The sequence below is a fragment of the Mus caroli genome, unplaced genomic scaffold, assembly GCF_978045245.1.
Source record: "Mus caroli unplaced genomic scaffold, Mus_caroli_1 scaffold_2, whole genome shotgun sequence".
Lineage (NCBI taxonomy): Eukaryota > Metazoa > Chordata > Mammalia > Rodentia > Muridae > Mus > Mus caroli.
The window spans coordinates 62,868,577-62,891,897 of NW_028227257.1; positions in this window are offsets into that span (position 1 = coordinate 62,868,577).

Below are 23,321 nucleotides of genomic sequence, written 5' to 3' on the forward strand. Positions count from 1 at the left end.
TTTGTCTACTTCCCTATCAATTTGGCAACTTGCCATGTTCCACCTGGGCTACTCCTACTCTAACAGGCTGACCCTCATGGCTACGTGCTCAAGATTCACCAATCCCATGGTGACTTCTTCCTTCTCTACTCGTCCTCTCCTTGTGGTTCCTGCCTGAGACCCCACCTACTTCTCTTCTGCCCAGCTACAGACTATAGGCATCTTTATTAACCAACCACAGTTAGCTAAGCAGTTGTACAACAAAAGCTGGTATACATGAGGATCTGCTCTTCTTGGAGAAACCAGATCTCGGGGTATAGAATTTAGCATTTGAAGACAAGCAACATCAGATCAACTTACTAAAGGTTCCTGGAATTAGGAGTGATGTTCAAATCTCCAATCCTAGCACCTCTCTTAGCACTGAAAAGCAGCCACATTATTATTTATCACAAAGGTGAGGTACCTCTACCAGCCATTCTTGTAGCCTTGTATGTTTGTCACACTATTCCTGGCAAGGGAACTGTTGTTCTCTGAGGGAACACCTGCAGGGTAAGCACACTGTATCTCAAGAAAGCAGCCAAAGCCTCTAATTAGCCAAAGTAGCTGTAAATTTGACCTCTGTAAAATGTAAGTCATCTTTTCCAGACATGCACAAAATAAGTCTGAGGCCATGATTCCAATATTGAAAATAAGATATTAATGAACAAATCTTTTCTTCAAGGTAAAAATTTCCATTTAAGCCCTTGAGTGTATCTACATGAGTCATTGCTTATATTCCTTTTTTAAAAAGTAACGCTAAACTGGAATAATTTAGGATGTGGTATGACCAAGAAAAGTAATATTAACCTAGATACCACACTAATATTAGAAAAGACAAATTTTATTTTTATTTTTAGCACCCCACTGCATAGAGAGAGCCCATTTACAGTTGTGGCAAATACACACTGAAGTCTGTTGAACCAGCCCTGGGGTATTCATAAAGGCATGAATAGGAATGTGTGATCTGGGCAGTGTTGGTGCACACCTTTAATCCCAACACTTGGGAAGCAGAGGCAGGCAGATTTCTGAGTTCGAGGCCAGCCTGGTCTACAGAGTGAGTTCCAAGATAGCCAGGGCTATATAGAAAAACCTTGTCTCAAAAAACAAAACAAAACAAAACAAAACAAAACAAAACAAAACAAAACAAAACAGGAATGTGTTTCCAAGCCCTGGGCAGGACACAGCAGAACAAACACCATAGAATGCTGCCTTGATCCTTTCCAATCCACAGAGAACTGAAAGCAGAGAAAAACCAACAACTTGTGGAGCCAGGTGGACTTTTGCCTCCAGATAGAAAAGAATGTTTGCATCACGTCAAAATTCCTATCAATAACACTGAGAACATTTTGATCAGCTAAAAGAAAATGTCAAGTATCATACAGCATCTCTGACGGCTAATTCTGTGTCTCAGTTTGACTAGATTAAAGGAGCTCTGGACAGCTGTGAAAATATCATGACTGAGTGTGATCATAAGGGGATTCAGTGGGGATAGGAGGGACAGATTAGCATTTGATCATTGGGGTGGCTGAGTAAGAGATCACCTTTACAGTTATAAATGGGCTTCTACCAAATCAACCGTGTGTGTCTAGATAGAACATTAAAGGTATTCTCTCTCGCTCGCTCGCTCGCTCACTCGCTTTTTGAGTTGGGACATCTATCAGTTGTCCTCAGCATTGGGCTGGCAGCTGGAACATCTATTAGCTGGGGATATGGCTTAGTTAAATAAGTGTTCTCCGCAAAGACACGAAGACGTCAGAATCTCTGTGAAAAGGTAGGTATAGAAGCATACACCTGTAATTAGTGCTGGGGAAGCACAGATAGGAAGATACCTGGAGCTTGGTGGTCAACCAAAAACTGAGCAGAAAAACTGAGCTCAGATTCAGAGAGACTGAGTTCCAGTGTCAATCCCAGTTAACCTCTGTCCTACAGACACACACACACACAAAATCTAAACAAACATATTCACACTACAAGCCCACAAAGTTTCAGGCTGGGGGAGGGGAGACTACATCATACAACATACCGAACACACAAAACATACACACAAACATGTGTACATACACACACACACACACACACACACAACTCACGCTCACAACATACACACATAAACACACATACCCACACACACATTGTATTAGTCAGGGTTCTCTAGAATCATAGAACTTATGGATAGTCTCTATATAGTAAAGGAATTTATTGATGACTTATAGTCTGCAGCCCAATTCTCAACAATGGTTCAGTCACAGCTGTGAATGGAAGTCCAAGGATCTAGCAGTTACTCAGTCTCACACAGCAAGCAGGCGAAGGAGCAAGAGCAAGACTCCCTTTTTCCAATGTCCTTATATTGTCTCCAGCAGAAAGTGTAGCCCAGATTAAAGGTGTGTTTCACCATACCTTTAATCCCAGATGACCTTGAACTTGGAGATTTAATCTGGAATCCATAGCCACTATGCCTCAAGATCTCCATACCAAGATCCAGATCAGAAACTTCTATCGCCAGGCCTCCAGATAAGGGTCACTGGTGAGCCTTCCAATTCTGGATTGTAATTCATTCCAAATATAGTCAAGTTGACAATCAGGAATAGCCACTACACACATACACATACTACAACACATACTTAAATGCACACAACATACACAAACACACAAAGAATTTAGAACTTTTAATTCTCAGACCTTCAAAACCACTCCAGGACTTTTACCAGAATCCACCATGCTATCCATCTCCACCCAGTTCTCTAGCCTGCAAGTATGAACTAAGCGTCACACTATGAATTCCCCCGTTGTCCACTTCTTGGAATTTATTCTTGGATAAGGTAAGTCTCATAAAAAATCTCCTCTTGCATAGCTAATGTTTCCTATTGGTTAGTTATGTACAGAACTCTCCTGCAACATCACACTGCACAGCAGGTAAGACCACAAAAAATTCAGAAAAACGAGGAGAAGAAACTCTCTAGTTCTTTTGTGTGGTGTTTTTGACACTATTATAGTGTCCCTTTAAACCTCCATTCTAGGCTTAGATAGAGGAAAGACTAGAAAACCAAATTAGCTTACATGCAGTAAACTCTTCTAATCTAGGTCTGGTCCTGGTGCACATTGGGCATAAACTTCAATTTTCAGAAACTTAGCCTCAGCGTTATTTTGTCTCTAACTACTCCAGTTTGGGTGTTCTTAAACCAGACATTTGAGATGTGAAACTGTCTGCTTCTAAAGCCAGATCCAGTGCTGTAGGCCCTCTTCCTCTGAAGGCAATTAGATGGTGGTCTTATAACGGTAGAAGTTTCTACAGTGTCTTATTGACATCGTTTTTATTCCTAGAAGCCAAACAAATGTAGAAGTGTGATGGCTTAGCTCTTACAAAACCACAGCTTTTTAGTTTTAAGTCTTGCAGAGTTAATATATCCTGTGGCCAAGGGTATTTGCTATTTGGTCAAGGAAACATCACTTATGAGCATAATGGCATTTTGAAGCAGGGAAGGGAGTGGGGGTGGGGTAACAGGAGGCAAGAGAACTGTTCACATGGTTAGTAAAACGAAGACATCGACATGGGATCTGGACCATGACGGAGGTGAGGTGAAGCTGAAGGTGGGAAATTTTCATTAGAGGAAAATCATACGAACAGGTGTGGAGAAAGAAGTATTTATGTCATGTTGAAGGAGGAGGCAGCCCACCTGGAGTCCCAATTCTGCTTTGGTGGAAACCCAGTTACTCTGTCTAGGGACCCCACCCAAGAGACTCCATGGCTCACAGAGAACTTCCCTTGTGGAGAAAATAACTCACATGGCCCTCTGCCCATAACTGCTACCATCGTAAAGCAATCAAGGGCAGAAATTAGGAGAAAACAGCTCATTTCCTCAACCTTCCCACCAAGCACTGATTTTCCAGGAGCAATTTCATAAATTACAATTTTTCCTGTTCTCAGAGATCAGTGAGTTTCTTTGATAAACATCAGGTCTCTAACCTGAAGGACATATTCACATGCTCATGCACTTTAAGAGGTCAGACTCCATTTCCCCAATGATTTTGGCATCTTTCATGGATCGAGATGGAAAAGCAGAGTTCTAATGGCTGTGGGCACTTTGGTACCTGTGTCCAGTGAAAAAAATCCTAAACTGCCAAGAACCAAAGCCAAGAAAGACCTTAAAGGGTGTGTTTCTCTTTAAGGCCGAAGTAGGGGGTACAAAGCCGTTCTGTCTGAGACTTGTGAAGCTGCTTGTCACAAGTTGGATGGTGAAATTGACTGGCAGCCAGGAGCACAGCACCAGGGCTGAAAACCCACTCTGTATATCCACGCCGACATGTGCGCCTGGCATCGCTCTAGACAAAGCCCGAGAGGAAGAGCATCCTGTGGAAGCACAGTTGCATCACAGAGTAAACACTGCTCTCAAATACCACCACAGCCCAGGGCTTTTCCAAAGCAAGCTTCTGTCATCTGTCATCATCAGCCTTAGACAGCGCTGTGTTTGTGCTGCCTCGGGGCTTCTCTTACCCAGATACAGGGAGGCTTCTGGTAAAATGCAGTCGATTCCAAGGCCGTGCAGGTCTCAGGGTTTATTCCCCTTCCACATGAGGGGAGAGCAGAACAAACTGATGAGAGGAATCTCTAACTGGTCTTTCATCGGTGCAAAATGGGGCAGCTGCTTTAGAACATTGACAGGTCTTCTGAGAGTTAGAGCTACTGTGGGAGCCAGCAATTCCCTCCTAGATACATGTGCAAGAGAATTTAAAATGTGTGCCTCTTCATACACTTTTACTTGAATGCTCACGGCACCAGGGCTGTGACAGCCAAGAACTGACAATGCCCATCAACTGCTGAGCGAGTAAACAAAATGTGGCGGTATCCGCACAATGCAATAATATTTATCCACAAAAGCAAATGTCACAAAGTGGTGGGTGCTAAGCAAAGGAAGCTGGCTGCAAACACTGTGCATTGTGTGTGCCTCCCTAAATAGAATAGGCAAGCCCACCAAGACCAAAAGTAGATGACTGTTTCACAGAAACTGGGCATGGGAGGGGAAAAGACTGGCTGCTAGCATGTATGGAACTTTTACTTGAGGGGATACAATGATAATATTTTAAAGTCAATATGTATGCAACTTTTTAAAAGTACTAACATCCCCTGATGTGTACATTTGAGAATTGGATTTGTGGTGTATAAATTATTCGTCAATGCAACAGTGGACCGTGAGCTTCTGTTCAGTGCCCTCCCAACCTGGAGCAATCAGACGCAGCCTGGGTGATAGGAAAACTTACAGCCAGAGTCCTCCATCTAGAGGAGCAGAAGAAGAAACAACATGGAAAGGATTTAGATCCATGCTGCTTGGTAGCTTCTCTTTTTCATGACCCAACCTAGGAATTCTCCCCAAACCTTAGTGAGACAGGAGTCCAACTGCCCAGGCTCCAGGTCCATATCTTGACTGGTGACTTCCACTGTGGCTTGTGATGCTTCTGGGCCCCTCTTCCCTTAGGAGAATATTTTCTTTTTTTTTAATTTATTTTTAATATTTTTTATTAGGTATTTTCCTCAATTACATTTCCAGTGCTATCCCAAAAGTCCCCCATACCCTCCCCCCACCCACTTCCCTACTCACCTATTCCCGTTTTTATGGCTCTGGCGTTCCCCTGTACTGGGGCATATAAAGTTTGTGGGTCCAATGGGCCTCTCTTTTCAGTGATGGCCGACTAGGCCATCTTTTGATACATATGCAGCTAGAGTCAAGAGCTCCTGGGTACTGGTTAGTTCATTATGTTGTTCTTTCTTTTGTGCTCTGCTGTCCGTCTCCACCATATCAGCAAACAATGGATCTTTGTGAGCTTCAGTTAGTCAGTGCTAGATAGTCCTGGATGGCCTAGAACTCTATGTTAGTCAAGTTGGCCGCAGATGTGTATGTCAATCTTCTTGCTTCTGCATGCTAAGTACTAAGAGTACAGACATGCACCACTATGTCCCTCTTAATGTGATTTCTTATCTGAAGCTATGGTGAGGAAAGGGGTTCAATTAGATTATACTTGTAAAGGATAAGTATCCAAAGCTACTTAAGTGGATTTGATCCAGGTAACCATAGGAAAAAGGGAGCTGATGGTCGGGTGGAAAGATTGACAGGTGCAGTGATACGGGGGGGGCTTGGTACTCCAGTGGTCCTGAGTAACTAAGCTTGGTTAGAGCAGCTTGACAATGAAAATGGTTTTTGGAAGTAGTGCAACAGAGATCTGAAAGGGAATCAAAATAAAGCAAATCCTTATTTTTTTCTTAAATAAAATATGAGAGAGAGAGAGAGAGAGAGAGAGAGAGAGAGAGAGAGAGAGAGAGAGAGAGAGAGAGAGTTGTCTCATGTGTCCATGCATTTGAAGCCAGAGGAAAGTTTGAAGAATTGCTCCTCTCCTTTCACCATGGGATCTGGGAATCAAACTCAGGTTGCCAGGTTTGCACAACTGCTTCTCTCTGCAGAGCATCTCACTATCACAAAACTTTTGATAGACAGACAGAAAAAGAGAAAGAAAGGGAGAAAGAGCCAGGAGCTAGATTGAAAGAGCAGTTAGAGATTCGTCTCTTCAGTTTGTTCTGCTCTCCCCTCATGTGGAAGGGGAATAAACCCTGAGACACGCAGGGCCTTGGAATCGACTGCATTTTGCCAGAAGCCTCCCTGTATCTGGGTAAGAGGAGCCCTGAGGCAGCACAAACACAGCGCTGTCTAAGGCTGATGATGACAGATGACAGAAGCTTGCTTTGGAAAAGCCCTGGGCTGTGGTGGTATTTGAGAGCAGTGTTTACTCTGTGATGCAACTGTGCTTCCACAGGATGCTCTTCCTCTCGGGCTTTGTCTAGAGCGATGCCAGGCGCACATGTCGGCGTGGATATACAGAGTGGGTTTTCAGCCCTGGTGCTGTGCTCCTGGCTGCCAGTCAATTTCACCATCCAACTTGTGGCAAGCAGCTTCACCAATCATCAGGGGTTGCTGTTTCACCACATAGGTACCACGCCCATCGTCTTCCAGACTAACCATCCGCAAGGTCGAGGAATTATCCCCTTGTAATTTTTTTACTGTGCTTACCTAATGAAATTGAGTAGCTTCCCATGTGTTTCATTGGTCATTTGCATATCTTCTCTGAACACACATCTGTTCACATTTTCTCCATGTTTAGTGGGTTCTTTTCCTCCTCATTACTGAATCAGCAAAGTTCCATACAAATCCTCACACCTCTCTTTCAATTGACCATTCATCAGTCAGCGACTACCACAGCCTCTTCTCACCGTGTATCTGCAGCAGTTTGACCTCCCATACAGCTTTTTACTTAAGAATGGCTTTTGTCACAACATTGCAGAAGAACTAGCAGAAAGACTAAGAGTCAGAGGTTGGGAGGGCCTAGGCCAAAGTATCTTCTGGATACATCGGGACCACAGCACTCGTGAATTCACAGTGGCTATGGCTGGCTGCACATCGCCTATTCAAGACCAAGCCAATAAATATTCCTGCACAAATGGGCAAGGGGCTCACCAGTCCTCATCAGTAACTGAGGGGCTATTGACAGTTGATGACTGCTGTTCAGGCTCCTGCTTCCCTGCCAGAAAAAAATATGATCAGTCCCCTGGATTCTGAGAAGGGAAGCAAGGCAGGATAGCCTGAGAGAAGAGACCTCAGGTGAACAGACTCTCAGGAGGCAGCTTCAGCAAGACAGCTCATTTGATAGGGGAACAAAGGCTGTTTAAACCTTTGGGGGTGGGTAGGGCTTTTGGGGGTGAGTGTACATCATTGGCCAGGGTCAAGGTACTAGAGATGTCTCACTGGCGTAAAGAGGAATTCTAGATGCTACAGGACATGACCTTAAAGCTGAGAGGAAATTTAACCTGGCTACCAGGCTAAGTGATCTCCTCCAGGAGAAGAAAGGTCAGGGAGCAGGGCTACGTGTGCCTGGTCACACAGAGCTGGGGCAGTGGACAAGCAATCCTATTCCTGCTGACCTCAGGATGAGATTTCTACAGTTTGGACCCACCTCCACTGCACTCTTGCTCCCTGCTGGCTCCCCAAAGCTCCATGGCTCCCTGGCCACACAGATGTATATGTGTGTGTGTGTGTGTGTGTGTGTGTGAGAGAGAGAGAGAGAGAGAGAGAGAGAGAGAGAGAGAGAGAGAGAGAGTTTTCTTTAGACATCCATGGTCCATTGGATGTCCCTATCCCTGTATGTATATGATCAACACAAACTGGACTCAGTGGGTTATAAAATAAAAGAGAAAATCAAGTAGAAAAGAGGGTGGTGAGTGGAGGGTAGGGCTAACATGAATTAGAGAGAGAAATTATGGGTGAGTTAAGTTACACATAAAATTCTCAAATTAACTTAAAATATTGTATTTAAAATATACCTTGTGTCTCATTTGACTTTACTTTTTTAAAATCTGTTTTCTCCTATATCTGCATGTCCCCTTAATGTGCTCTCTACATTTGTGTAGCACCAATTATTTCAAGCTGCCTTCACAGGTGAGAGGGACATCTCTAACATGATATGTATTTTTCTGGTATATAACAAATTATTACAAATATCACCCCCATTTGTCACCTCACCTATCCCAGGGATGACTGTTTGAGCATGGCTGAGAAGATATGTCCTCTTCAGGCCTCCAAAGCCACCAGCACCAGAGCTCTGTTCACAACAGATCGCCCTCTAGAGGGCAATCCCAGGTATACACCCTTAGCTTAGAATTCCAGATGTTGGAATTTGTCCCACACAGCTGTAGAATTCTCAGATGTTTGCTATCTTGAGACTAGCAAGGGAAGTCTTTCCTCTCAGGAGAGTGCCCACCTCCGTCCCTTGTGCTTTTTGAATGGCTTCCACGTGATTAAATCAAGCCCAGTCGGGATAATCTCATTTTAAGTTAACTGTCAGTCAATTGTTTTGGGGCCTTAATTATATTACAAAATTCCCTCACCTTTATGATAGTCTATTGGCTACAAGCAAATCATTGGCTGCAGCTAAAAAAATAAAAATAAAATAAACATGACAGGATTTTATAACCTCATGAGTCATCATGGGATACCTTATGAGTGTCTGTCACAGGATGCTAGCTCAGAGTTCTCTCCCATGATGCAAAAATAAACACTACGAGCTGTCAGTTAGGCAACTTCACTAAATTAGTAGAAGCTCCAGAGTAACATAACAGCTACAAGAGATTATGAGAACTATGATGGTGAACACTGACTGTCAACTCTCTAGGATCTGAGAGGGGGAGGTCTGTGTGTGCCTGTGTGGTGGTTTGTAAGAGAGGTTACTTGTGGTAGGAAGACCCACCATAAGCAACTATAGGTGGTACAATTGCATAGGCTAGGCTCCTAGACAGAACAAAATGGAAACTGCTTATTCAGCAATAATCTCTCTCTCTCTCTCTCTCTCTCTCTCTCTCTCTCTCTCTCTCTCTCTCTCTCTCTCTCTTTCTCTCTCCTTCCTGATGGAAGATACAACTTCCTCAAGCTCCTCCACCATGCTATTTTTGCCTAACTGTACTACTTTCGAACCATGAGCCAACGCAAACCTTTCCTTGTTTAATTCATTTTTTCAGGGATTTTTATCTCAACAAGAAAAGTCACTGGTGCAAAAAAAAAATATTTTTAGTGCACAGACATTTTAAATACTTGAGGCTTTCAGAAGACAGCAATGGCTTCCCTATCTCATGGTAATAATGAGATCTGATATGCATTGCTTTCTACTTTAAAGAAAGCCTGATACTTTATATATAAGAACCAGATCCTCACAGCCAACCCTAGAAGCAGGCAGTGTTGTTGATACTGGCCTCTGCTATAGAGGCAGAGCTGGAGACAGAGGTCAAGCAGTCACATGTTAGGATGCTGAGCTGGCCTGATTCCAGAAAGCCTGGTCTCACTGTGGAGAGCAAGTCATCTATTGTCTTTCCTCACCCCACACACAACCTCAAGAAATCATTTGGGGAGAGAAGAGCATCTGCGGCAGCTGAAGAAGAGCAAGAGTCCATGATGAAAACCCCCTCAGGATCTGTCTGGTTGTTTCCACTCACCACGATCTCGCTTCTGCCCACACCTCAGTCCAAGAGGCCACCAGCCTCCAGGGTAGACTTACTGAACCATTGTGGCTCCCACATTCCACCCAGCCAGTCACTCAACCAGGACCAGGTATTTTGTTCTAAGCCAACCTCCCCTCCCCACACACACCTTGATTTGAGCCCGAAGTATAAACTGATATAATAGGGGTCATGTCACAGATAATAAGCCTCCTGGGACTGGCCCCCAAGAGATCCAGAGTACTCTCTCAGGAAGATCATACTTAGTGGAACCCATAAGAATGCAACTGGGCTTTCAGTGAAGAGAGGAAGCCACCTGGACTTGCTTTGACCCAGGATTTCCAAATCAGACAAGTACATCTGACTATACCAGAATCAGAAGTTGGCTACCACACACATGCTTGAAAAAACAAACAAACAAACTGAGTGCTAGGCTTTTTTTTTCTATTCAGTACAATTCTTTATCTTTCCCTTCATTGCCATGTCTAGCCACAAATTCTACCTTTAACCAAACAGCACTGCTCTTGCATCTGCTTTAGGAGCCCTTGAAATGAACAACATATTTTTGCACACTGGAGACCTAATCTTCATTTCCTTCACACACCCCTCTTCTAACAAGCCAACCTAACTTTAGTCCTTCCAGATCCATCCTAGTGCAGGACAGACTAGGGCTTTATAGAGTCCTTACCAGAGACTGCAAAGAGGAGACAGCAAGCTAAGGATATAACTCTTGGTCTCTTCCTTGGATACCTGACCCAAAGAACAGACCTACGTAGATCATGACTTAGAAGGATAGGTCTTCCAACAAGGTCCCTTAAGAAACAGTGTCTTCAGCTGCATCCCCCAGCTTGGCCAGTTGGTAATCATTTCTACTACCCTTTGATCTAATTGGTCAGGTCATGAATAGGGAGGTCTGGTGACTTTCAGACTTTAGAAGGTAGTCCTGCGTCCCTATTGTCTTTCTACCAACTACATCCTGGACTATTCTTGCCCTCAGTGTGCCTCAGCCCCATCCTGGATGAGGGGACTCTCTGAGCACCGGATGTTCTTTCTGAGATTCTGATCCACTGCCCTGTAGCAGACTATTGTGACTGAAGGAAAACAGAAAGCTACCCAGATGCAAGGACCAACGACTTTACTAGTGTCTGGTTGCCCTTTGTAAGTGAGAAGCTGCCAGCCAATAATGCTCCTTAATTATACTGTTTCATGGACTATTAGGGGCTTCATTTTACTGCCTATCAACTTGTGGGATAAGAGACGTTGACAGGAATCCACACTGCCATTTCCATACTGCCCTGGGTGACCTTGCTCAGCAGTTTTAAGACCTTGATTTCCAGCCCAGTTTCTCAGACAGAAGTTATTCACACTCAAGAGCTGCCCAAAACAAGACAATGAGCCTTCAGGGAAGTGCAGCCTGTGGCAGGAGCCTCTGACTCCAACAGGAAGTGGTGGAAGGTTCTGGCTTTCCTCAGAATCCTTCAGGCTCAAGGCCTCGTCCTGAACAGAGCATCTAAGTAGAGACTCCAGCAAGACTTTCCAAAACATGGTCATGTTCACCTTCACAAATATGGTGACATCCTCTGGCCATCCTCGGTTTATAACTGCCTCACAAGTGAGGTTAAAAGGAAAGAATTTTAGTAATAAATTTCTCAAAGCAAAACAACAAAGACAGAATTATTTCAAATGTGTTATTTTCCAAAAGAGAGACATGCTTTCTACTGGAATTTTCAACATTCATTTTCTTTTCCTTCTTAACGAAGAGAACGGCTTCTTTCAGCGTTCAAATACATTTTGAAGTAATAAGAAAATAGAGGCCAGGGTGATGTCTCTGTGGATAAAGTGATTGCTACTCAGGCACAGGGACTAGTGATGTATATCCCCAGCATACCCTTGAGGCAGTGAGGGTGGGAAAGCCTAGCTGTCAGCCCAGTGCTTGTCAGGTAGAGATGGGAGCCTGGGACAAACTGACTAGCCAGATTATCTGCATCAGTGACCTCCAAGTTCAGCAAGTGACCCTGCCTCTGTAAATAAAGTGGAGGACAATTTTAGAAAAATACCCTATGTCAAACCCTAGCCTCCACACACATGTATAAACAAGAGCACATGCACACAAGAGAACATGCATCCATACACATCACACATATAAATACATAGAAGAAAAGTCAAAAGTTAAAATAATGATAATGCCACGTGGAACACTTTTTCTAAAGCAGATGTCTGTGGTTGGAGTGCTACCTGCTCTCCCACACAGACACCTGACAGTAGGGTCAGTTCTACTGCCTCCCAGTCAGTCTCACAGAGCAGGCAGCAGTAGGTGAGAAGGATGGAGCAAGCCCTCACAATGAGGTCACTTCACACTTATGAGTAAGACTCACACTAGAAGTCTCATACACCTTCTCCTCCCTGGCTTGCCCACCCACCTTAGTCCCCTAACTGTCACAGTGTGGCCATTTTATAACAAATTGTTGAAAAGTTGATGCCTTACAAACTGTTTGTGCCCAATGAATATCTGGTTTGTGGATTACTCTGCCCCAGGCATATCCATTTGCTTTTTCCATGACAGTTCACATCTTGTCCCTGCCTTTCTCATTTCCCTAATTCCTTAAGCGATTTCTTTCCTTCTGTTAGTGTTTGTCATATTTCTCCACGCAGAATCATCTGTGAATTTCATTTTCAACCCCCTTTCACTCCCTATGGTCCTTAAGGAAAACAGGTCTGAGAGAAATGGAATGGAAGGCCAGCCTCCCAAACCATTCCAGAGACCATCACTTCCTTAGGCAGCCCAGAGTCTAGAAGGATATTTACTTCCAACCAGAATATTTTCCAATCACATGAGAATATGGGTAGCCAAGAGAACCTGCATTCGTTTGTGCCACACATCAGGACGTTAATCAACTGCCAAACTCCCAAACCCATAGAGGGAATGTCCTCTCAGCTTTTGTGCTGGAGTGATAGGCAAAAATGAAGAGTTTGTGCCCACCTCAAGAGCCATGTGGAGCATTGTCAATTTACAATGTGGAACAAAGAGGCAATTCTCCATTTCCCTACCCTGTGGGCAATTACATTTCGCTGCACACCCCTAAATTTCCTCTTCCTTCTGCTTTTTGTGTGATACAAACATTCAATCTTTCCTCCAAGATAGTACCTGGTGAACCGACCCTTTCGAAATTATGTCTTTTTAAGCTTACTTGGGGGTAGGCTTGTGATATTACCCATTTCTGCTGCAGTACAGAGCATTCGCTTGGTGCAGACTAGGTTCTGCTGATCAAGGCATGGCTTTGCTAACTGGCAATGCCAAATTCCAAGTAGCTCTCAGAAAGGAAAGAGCTGAAATCAGCACGCTCAAGAAAGTTACAGAGTAGACATTAAGTGATATTGGAGGATGAGGATCGAATTGAAGTTGTCCTTCGCCCAGTGTAGCGTCTGATGCTGAATAGTTCAGTGGTTCTGAACAGTTGCTCAACCTATATGTGCCAATTTTCTTAGGAAGCGTACAATGAGATATTTGAAGTGCACATTGTCTAAATGAATCATAAAGTCCATTGGAAGGATAGTGCAGAGCACAGGAACGCCCTGGCCAGGGTATTACCACTGCAGATGGGAAGAAAGATAGGGTCCATGGGAAATGAAGAGCCTTTTAATATCTCCAGGGTCACCATTGGCTTCATTTCTTCCATATATCATAAAGACTGGCTCAAAGTCACCCCTTGCCAAAAAAAGAAAAAGAAAAGAAAGAAAGAAATAGAGGAAGGAAGGAAGGAAGGAAGGAAGGAAGGAAGGAAGGAAGGAAGGAAGGAAGGAAGGAAGGAAGGAAGGAAGATCTCTGACACACAGCAGTCATCTCTGCTTTCATGCAACTGACTTCAGAGAGCGTTCCTCAGATATGCACTATAGCTCCAGCTCCAGACAGCTCCTTCATGAATCCATCCCATCTATGCCTAAGCATTTCATTCAGGTACACACGGATTGCCATCTCTTAGAGGATCTCTACTCAAAGCAGGGATTCTCTTCAGGTGGAATTCTATTCTTCCATTCTTGAAGTGAAGGCACTTACTGAATGCAGAGTGTTAAAAGTTGGACACACAAAGACCAAAACAAGGCCTAATTCCTGCCCTTAAGCAGTTTGTAGTTTCCAGGACAGTCAAATGTAGGAGCGTACAAGAGCAGCTTGGGAACGTTCAAAGCGGAAGGACCACATAATTTATAGCACAAAAATAGGACATTTTTAAAGAGTAAAGACATGCATTATTAACTCATAGCAAATGTATAAATCAGATCTATCCCACAGAAGCCAGTATGTATGGTAATCCTAGCTCCATCAAGGGCCAGCAGTAGTCACCCTCAGTAAAGTGTCCTTACATAGTCATTGAAATTCCTTGTGATACAGATAATACCTTGACCCAGAGAATCAAGTTGTACCTAATACAAAATTAGCCACAGTTTCTATTCTGTTTCTGAAGACTGGCAATGACTCTCCCAGAAGCCCTGCTATTCAAAGTGCTATTCACCCCGGTTGTTTCTTTCATACAAAAAGTTTCCCAGTAGACGTGATTCTTAGCCTAATCTTGTCATAATAAAAGCTCTTGTGTTCCAGGTGGCCACATGAGACAATATCCCCAGTACCTCAGGAGGCTTCTGTTCCTCCGTCTGAGCTTTCTTCTGCTTTCCTCAGTGCTTGCAACTATAAGACCCTTCATGTACTGTCCACAGAATCAACACAGGGAGTAGGACCCGAGTGAGCCTCGTTTATCTTCTGTGGTTCCACATCTTACTGGATTGAATTGCCTCTTTGTGGTTTTTATGACTGTAGAAAATTATTTTTCAGCACCACTAACCCCATTAATCTAATTTCTGCCAGGATGTTAGATTAATGAGTTGATAATTAATTTTAAAATGATCAACTATATATTTAATAAGAAACTTTCCCGCAGTTTACTGCTAAGTTGCTAGACCTTTGGTAAGATGATATTTCTTAGGTCTGTCACCCCAGACGTATCCTAAGAAACATCCTGCTGTCGCACTCATTAGTATTTTCCTCCAGAGTAACTGAGAACTCAGAGAGTGGTTAGGACAGCCATCTTCTGGGATGTGCGCTCCACTGAGAAGCACTGAATCCTTCCATCCAGAAGTACAGACAAGCTGCAGTGTGAAGCAGAGCTCTGTGCACAAGGCAGCGCTCTTCAGCAGTTCCTTCATCCCCAAAACAAAACAAAACAAAACAAAACAAAACAAATGGTTCCTGGGAAGAAAATCCACACCCACCTCACCACTTACTATTCTGAGACACGAATCTGAGAGCCAAACTGAAGACATGTTACTTAGCCGGTAATGCACCCCTAAACATCAAGAGTAATTTCACATATCTCATCCTATGTCATAATTGATAAGAAAAAGGTTAAAAGGTGCAATTCACATTAAAAATGGGCAAAAGATACATAGAGAAAATTGACAAAGAAACATTAATGCCCAACAAATCCATCGAGACCATCAAGAAAATATGATGTCATACCGATGAGATGGGGAGGTTTTAGCGTTCCAACACACACACTGGTATAGGCGTGGAAAAACAAGATGCCATGCAATGCTGAGGACAGCATGGATCTCTGGTGTCACTGGAGGGCAATGTCAGTCTCTGAAGTAGTTAAAAATGGGGAGATGCTGCCACCAAATCCTTTACATCAGGTGAATCCTCTAGGAACTTTTGCTGCTTCCTATGAGCAGACTTCCACACAGCTGGCTGTTGTTACTTATGATATCAGGTTAGGAGAAATTGCCTCAGTACCATTGGTGAAGATGGATAAATCTGATATATTCACATGGTGGACATGAATTGCTGATTATATAGGTAGTGAAGAAGACCAATATCAAAAAATAGGAAATGCAGCAAAAGTAAAAAGTTCACAGGATACTATTTATATGCATTTTAAAAAAAATAATAAAAAACCCTGATAGAGGTGGGCTTTATAAGTTTCCTCTCCCTACTGTTGAGCATTTCATCTAAGGTCCCTTCATTTGATTCCTTAGAGTCTCTTACCTTCCAGGTCTCTGATGCATTGGGTGGGGGGGGCAACCTCCTATTTCCTGAGGTTACCTGTTTCCATTCTTTCTGCTGGCCCTCAGGGCTTCAGTTCTTTCCCTCACCTAATATTAGATCAGGTTCCCAAGAGAGGGATGGGGTTGCCATCCCATAGTCACATCTCTGACCCATAATTGTTCCTGTCTGAAAGAATTACAGGGGTAGAAATGGAGAGGAGCCTGAGGAAAAGAAGGTCCAGAGATAGACCCAAAGTGGGATCCTGCTCAAGGAGAGGTCCCAAGGTCTGTCACTATTGCTGAGGTTATGAAGGGCTCACAAAAAGGGACTTGGTATGCCTGCCCTCCAAAAGACCCAACAAGGAGCTGAAAGTCAGTTGCAGATATTTGCACTCAACCAATAGACAGAAGCAGCTGGCCTGTTGTTGATTTGGGGGATGCAGAAAGAAGCTGAGAGCAATCCTGTAGGAGGACCAGCAGTCTCAATCTGGACCCTCAAGATCTCTCAAACAGTGGACCACCAAACAGGCAGCCTGCACCAGCTGATTTGAGGCCTCCAACACACATACAATAGAGGACTTTCAGGTTTGTGTTCATTCAGAGATGATGCACCTAACCCACAAGAGACTGGAGGCTCCAGAGAGTTTAGAGATCAGGTAGGGTGGAGGGGTGGAGGCATCCACTTGGAGACAGAGGGGAGGGGAGGAGGTGTGGTATGTGGAACAATCAGAGGTGGATGAGGGGCAGGGAATGGAATATGGAGTGTAAAAAATAATTAATTAAAATAAATGAAATAAAAAATAGCACATGATGAGGATATGTGTATCGAAAGGCAAGAAAATTTAGACAGGATAAATACTTTGAACTTCGTTACTATGATTAGAAAATAAAGAAAGGGGGGTAATTTTATTTATGATGTTGTATCAATTTCTTAGGAAAAGATGTGATGCAAATATTAAAAAGTCATAGTTTCTAAATAGTTTTAATAAAATAAAAACAAAAACTGGAAGCTGCCAGGCAGTGGTGGTGCACGCCTTTAATCCCAGCACTCGGGAGGCAGAGGCAGGCAAATTTCTGAATTTGAGGCCAGCCTAGTCTACAAAGTGAGTTCCAGGACAGCCAGGGCTACACAGAGAAACCTTGTCCTGAAAAAAAAAAATGGAAGCTAACTTCTGTGTATAATGTACACAAACACACACACACACAAAAGAAAAGGAAGGAAGGAAGGAAGGAAGGAAGGAAGGAAGGAAGGAAGGAAGGAAGGAAGGAAGGAAGGAAGGAAAATGTTTGAAAGCCTAAAATGAAGAAAAAGAGGAGGCGGTAAAGAATTGGGAAGGGGAAAGAGGAAGAGGAGAAAGGAGAGGAATTGAGCATTTATGTAGGTCCTTTACATTTACAAGTTCAGTGTGTGCAGAGTCCTAGGGCATAAATGTTGTCTATAAGAAATAGACCAGTCTCTTTTCCTGCTGAGCTATAGAAAGCCCACCCAAAGCTGATTACATTAGAGCTGACTTGCCCATAGTTGGAGCCCTTAAATAAGATGCTGAACATCATGCTGAACTTTGAAAAGCCTACTGTATCCTACTGTACTTGATGTATTTGATGAACAGGGACATCCAAGCACCTCTTAGAAGAATTCGTAATTAAAGGACACTGAGCAGGTCAATTGGGTCATCAGAATTTGTCACTGCCTAGTGTCCTGAATGGGAATGGGCCTGGCACATCCCTTACCAACCAATACTGTCCAGGCTCTGGAGGCAACGCCCATGATATAGTATCTGAAGAACTCACTTTTTTTTATAGAGATGAGTAGTGGCTTTATTATTAGAAATTCCACTATATCTGTAGCTCATTATGATAAATTTTATCAACCAAAATAGGACCTTGTTTACCAAGTAAAACCTAGCCTTTTCTTCGACTTCTGACAATCATTATACTTTGATCCTTGACTGTTATAAAAGGGGAGCTGGACCCCAGAGGCATCATTTGCCTGCTAGCTTGGTCTTATCCCACCTTGGTCCACGCACCTCCCACCCCTTCCTGCACAGCTTTTGCTCACCTCTTGCTCCATGATGACTGTATACTTTAGAGGGGAGGGAACTTTCTTACTCATCATGTTTCTTCACTACTTGATAAATCAAATACATCTGTGGCAGCCATCACGGAAGCAAATCAAAAGTGCCACAATGGCGGGATCCATTGTGAAGAATAAGTTGATCCCACTGAAGGGTCGGAGAGCTTCTAGCCCTCAAGAACATTTCCATGGACCAACGTGTGTACTGTGTTGCAGATAACACAGATAACACAAAACTTATTTATCTAATTACCCCCTCCAAAAATAAAGACCATGGGTCTTACAGAATTTAGGCTTGGCATCAATTGGGAAAGGGTAACTCAGTCTCCATTCAGAATATTAACCTCTGTACTACATTTCACATTTAAAAAACAGAAAAAGTAGAAAATTCTGACTAGTCCCAGGAAGTCTTTACCTCTGAACTTCAAAGAGAATGAAGAAAATGGTGGTTGGTCTCAGCATCCAGGAGTTGACACCAACAAATAGTAAAAAAAAAAAAAAAAAAAGTCAGGTTTTTATTTCATACACTTTAATTAAAATATAATTACATCATTTGCCCTCTGTTCTCAGTGAATATCCCTCATAAGTCTTGGACATTTGAATACTTATCCTCTGTTGGTGGCTGTTTTTGAGAGATTGGGATATGTGGCCTTGTTGGAGGATGTGTGTCACCTGGGTCAATTTGAAGTTTCAGAAGGCCCCCAGAGTCCCCAGAGTGCTCCCTGTGCATCCTGCCTGCAGGTTTGAGGTGTAAGCTCTCAGTGGTTCCTGCCTTCATGCCTTGACTTCACCATCATGGAATCTATCTAGCCCCCTGAAACTGTAAGCAACAATAAACCCTTCCTTTCATAGGTTGACTTCGTTATGCTATTTTAATACAGCAATAGAAAACTGGTATGTGTGTGGGGAGGTGTTCACAAATATGTAAATACAAGATGCTAAGTTTATTTTTGTTGCTTGAGAATGGTTTCAGGGTTGAATACTGTGTGTTGGATAACCAATTATGGGCCTTGCCCATTAGAGAGGCTAATTCTCCCTCTCTGCAGGTAAATTGACAGAAAAAAGTATGTTGAATGAGGTAACCCAGACTTAGAAAGACAAACACCACATGTTGTTCTCTTCTGTGATTCCTAGCTCCAGATCTTCAGTTGTGAGTATATAACGTGCAATAATTGCAGAAACCAAGAAACTATGAGTGGGTAGGGGACATGGGGAAGGGAATAGCAGAATGCATGTGATACGAAGGAGGAAAGGGAAAATGGGGAGGTGGTTTAATAGGAGAGAGGGGAGGAAAGACAATACAGAGGGAGGGAGGAGAGACACATTGACGCCAAGGTTGCTTGATAAAGCCTGGAGGAATGATATTATTTTACAATCATCTAAAATTATATATAACACATATATACAATGCATACATAAATTGTTGCTAGGGGTGGTTCAAGTGACTTCCAAAACAATATAGGCCATTAGTATTGCGCTTGGTTGCCTCTCAGAGATGAAGGTAAATCCTTATCTCTGAAGACACTGTACATGTAGGACATGGATTATTTAACCTGGAGCTAACCTGAAATCCTTCTTCCTGAAGTCTAGCTTCCATAGTACTAGAATGAACACATTATGCAAGTTGCCAAGGGAATGAAGCAATGAAAAGTCCTCTCTGGCTGTGACACCTATGAACCATAGTGCTGAGCTGCAAGATATCAATAAAGGAGCAATAATAGCACTTACGTTGGTAGCCCGCAGCCGTCTAAGTGAATTTAAAGCCTGCTCAACAGGAGGGATGTCATGCTTGGTACCTGAGCCAACTACTGGGGTCAGTGAAGCCATGGATCTTAGGAAAGAATCTCCTATAATCGTTTTACTATTAGCCTAATTCCTTACTACATCTTGGATCATCTCCTCATTCCCACAATAAGTGCAACTCTTATCCCTTCATTTTTGTCTTCACAGCAAGTAGAGGTCATTACAGAAAACCACAACTGGCCACACTGTAGTGATCAATGGGTGGTGTGGAGCCCAGCCCCAAAAGGTGTATCTTCAGCACAACTCCTGCATTGAAGGTTCAGAGAACATCAGGAAAAGAGTTGGGCAGAAAGACTGCAAGACCCAGGAGGCTAGAAAGTCTACCTTAACAATGTGTGTCCTAGAAACAGCTGCCTAAACAAGACCAGGACAATAACAATATCAACAGACATGCTAACATGGAGTCTCACCCCCTAGACAAAGAACTGAGAGATGGTTTTGAAAATGAGCCAGAGATAATAAGAGGTGCAGACTCATCCCTACTTGATTGACATTTGAGCTCTAGGCCATACCCTAGATTAGACAGTTGGTAGTTTTGTACATAATAGAAAACTCAAGGCTCCGGAATTTCCATGTGTTTCCTGTGACTGACTTTCACAGAGACGCCTTTGTCGAGCAGAGGCTAAGATCCCTGAAGCTAGTTAGGGATCTCTGCAGCCAGGTCATTGAGGAAATGCCAGGTTACCCACAAGCATTTCAGGAGTCCTGGAAATTCTCTAATGAACAAACCCACACCCACAGAGCACTATTTTAATAGGGCCAGATTGCCCCATAAGGTATGTAGAACTTAGTTCCATTGGGTCCTCATGTTTGCTGGCTAGCCAGTGGAGGAAACAGTTTGTGGACACTTCTTGGTATTCAACCACTATGTCCAAGGAAGACCTGTGCTTGCCCAGTGCTTTCCCCATCCTCTAGGACCCCCAGAAACTTTTTAGCTGTATTCAAGCACACATTAGGCAGCAAAGTGAATAAGAATCACTCAGATCTTCTAACCACAAGTTGTGAAGTTCCCACTCTGAGCCAAAGTGCATAGCTTGGCTGAGTTGTGGGCAGGGGAGGGGAGTAGAGGACAGGCTTCCTCTGCTGTTGGTTTTACCTCTAACCACAAGGAAATTTTCCACCATCTTTATTATTTCTGGCATGAAGACATACCATAGGAAAGCAGAATTTTGGTTAAGAGAAGAGATATGGATTCTGGTGAGGGAGTAAGGGACAAGGAGTGAAGAAAGGGGTGAGCCAGAAAGCAAGAAGAGACAATCAAAACCAGGCAGAGGGATGTGGTGATCAGAGGCAGGGTGGAATAACTGGGTAAGTATCTGAATAGCCAGGTTATATGACGGAGTTAGGTTTCTAGATTCAATTATTAAATCAGGTTTAGTCAGTACATACTGACTTATCTATACTGATATTCCTATATCAGTTTTATGTCTGGTTCTATGTCAATCAAAATAACTCTAATATCCATGAGGCAGCTTATCTGGGGACCTCACAGTCTGGCTCATTATTAAATAAAATGTGAAGGTTTTTTCCAAGTAAGTTCATGATGTAATTCTCTTCTCTACACCTCTCCCTCAAAACCCAAATAACACACTTACAGAAGTACATTGGCTGAAAAGGCACCCAGACCAACTGTGCATTATACTCATGCCTTATTAAATGATGTAACTTCTCAGCTTTCTCTTCCATTCCAGAAGTCAAGCAGAATGAGGATTGTTGGTTAAAGAGGTAAGTTGGGATTCTGTCAGATTTTATTCTTCTAGAGTTACTGGCACTTGGTACTGAGATGATGGAACTGTTGGAAGCCATTCATGAACACTTCCAGAGAGATTGAGAGTTGCTGTTGTGACTTGAGACCTGTATCATCCTGAGTTTACCTTCACAGATGTTCTCAGCACAACTGTTGCTGTTGGCTAGACTTGGAAGATCCAGTAGGACACTTTCCTCCAAACCATTATAGACACAGGCATAGCAGAAGTAATGTCATCCAAGGACCACAAGCTGTCTAGCTCAGAGCAAATATAAGCTACCATCTGAGACGCTCTGTGTCTCAGCAAAGAAAAATAAGAGCAAAGACAGAGAAAGACATAGGTAACCAGGGAGAGGAGATTCAGTAGAGCAAGTACCTCCAGAAGGAGGATGGGAATGCAGAACACACATGCAATCACAGGAGAAAGAGAATAACATGTAGGCAGAGATGATGAAGGTATGAGGAATCAGGAAACTCCCCTTCCTGCCTTTGATGAATTTTGCAATCCTGAGCCAACTGATCCTGAGACGTTGCATGCATTTGTTCCCAGCATCCATGTGAATGGCTCACAACCACCCGTCACTCCGGCTCCAGGGTATTTGATTCTGACTTTTGTTAGCACTGACATGCATGCGTGTGTGCTCACACACGTGCATGCACACACACAAATAAAAATAAAATAGTATTAAAGGTTAAGGTTTAATTCCACTTCCACGTGGTAGAGCTACAATCAAGCTTGAAGAATTCTGATCATTTATATCAGCAAAAGGCACCAGTGTTGGCTCAGTGCGCCAGGGGAATGTTTTAAGCATAATTGGAATCTGTCACCTTTTAACTTGGGTCAGTGGACATATTCGCCTCATTGACAGTCTGTTTAATCATTTATTCTGTTTGTTTGGATGTCAGAGAGTTCTCTGGTGGAGGCTAGCTCAAAATTGAAAATGAGATAGAAAATGGTTTAGAAACCACAAAAAGTTTTACTTGAAACTCACAAGCTATGAATCAGTGGTGAAACATCTTTCTGCAATAATCAATGTTTGCAGATTCTGTCCTCTGTCCTCTGCTGGGTACTCATGCACCTTCCTTTGAGAGTTCGCTCTTCCTGTCCCCTCCCCAAACACTATGAGTTCAGGATGTCTCTCTCACAGAAGGAAAATATCAGAATAAAAGGAGGTCTGCTTCCACGCACATCTGGCATGATCACAAGTGAACCTCAGCACCTAGCATAGTAGCTCATAGCTTGTACTTGCAGACAGACAGACAGACAGACAGACAGAGAAGGAAGGAAGGAAGGAAGGAAGGAAGGAAGGAAGGAAGGAAGGAAGGAAGGAAGGAAGGAAGGAAGGAAGAGAGAGGGAGGAAGGGAGGAAGGGAGGGAATGAAGGAGGGAGGGGGAAGGAAGGAGGAAGGGGGAGAGAGGGGGTAGAAAGAAAGTAGGAAAGGCATCCCTCTAAGGATTCATCACCAAGTTTGTGCAGTGAACCTGTCTACCCTCGGACTCAGAATGTAACCCTTTTAAGTTCCTCATACTGTTTTATAAGCCAAGAAGGGTACACATCACATTCCTAACCCCAACACTAGTGAGAAGGAAGAAGGTGGGTCTGGAGTTTGTGGACTAG